Genomic DNA, 1128 nt, shown 5'->3' with positions numbered 1-1128 from the left:
GTGATTTCTCATTTTCTGTCTCTGTCTTTTTCTCTGTCTCTCCAGCAAACACACATGCCCTATAGCAAAAATTTCTCTAAATAAAAAAAAATAAATTTATATATTTGTTACAAATTGTTTCTTAATATGTTACACGAAAATTATATTTTGTAGTTTTATCAACTATACTAAGGTTCACCTGTTGAAATATACACTTGGTAAGCCAAATAATAATGTGATTGAATGTATAAAATTTAAAAAAAGAAAAAAGCAACTGCAGATACCAGAGACAGGGTGAGAAGAGGATGGGAAATGGCAGAGGATGAGAAAGTATTTACATACAAGAAACAAGAAATGGAAAATTATTTATTGATGATATCAAGTATGATTAAGCCGCTTTGCAGTGTATTCTGGCTGGAAAAATCACATTTTGTGTGTTGTGTTCAGTGAAAGAATGTAAAATAAATTTTAAAAAGTAATAAAAATTTTAAAAATTACACTTTTACCAAAAGAAGTCTGAAGTAAAGACAAAGAACAAAGCAGGATTTATTCTTTTTAAAAAAGTTTTATTGAGGGACCAGCAGTTGGCATAATAGCTATGTCGCTGGACTCCCATGTAGTTGATTGCAGTTTGAGTCCCAGATCCAGTGGTTTAAACTCATGCCAGGCCATGTGCATGCATGTCTAAGATCCAAAGAGGAGAATGGAGTGGAAAAGATTGCAGCGTGGTGGAGGCTGCAGGCCCGACCCTACCGCAACTCCACGCATCCCCACCGTCCTTCCTCCTTAAAAACCTCTCCAAAAGAAAAGATTTTATTGAGGTGCAAATAGTATCCAAAACATTGCACATATTTAATGTACATTTTTTAATGAAGTTGATAAAACTGTATACCTTTATATTACCCCTACCAATATAAAGAATCTAAAGCTTTTTACATATATAGTGCCTTTTAAACATTTTTTCCTACAATGGCACAGTGGTCACAGTGCTGGATTCCCACATGACTGACTAGTTCAAGTCCAGAACCTGGTGGCTTCCTTTCACAATTTCCCTCTCTCTCTTCCTCTCTGGTCAAATTTTTTAAAATAGCAATAATTAGTAAAAGTAAATAAATAACTGATAATTTTTTCTATATATGCATTTGTTAG

The 1128-nt window shown here is 33.6% G+C and overlaps 1 pseudogene; it reads left to right on the top strand.

Annotated features, from left to right (window-relative positions):
* Positions 1–1128, top strand: part of LOC102503185 (vomeronasal type-2 receptor 116-like) — a 37643-nt pseudogene that overhangs the window by 26895 nt on the left and 9620 nt on the right.

Source organism: Tupaia chinensis, unplaced genomic scaffold (assembly GCF_000334495.1).
Source record: "Tupaia chinensis unplaced genomic scaffold, TupChi_1.0 Scaffold000142_1, whole genome shotgun sequence".
NCBI classification, from domain to species: Eukaryota; Metazoa; Chordata; class Mammalia; order Scandentia; family Tupaiidae; genus Tupaia; species Tupaia belangeri.
Note: the sequence above shows the minus strand (reverse complement) of the source record. Positions and strands in the feature narration are given on the sequence as shown.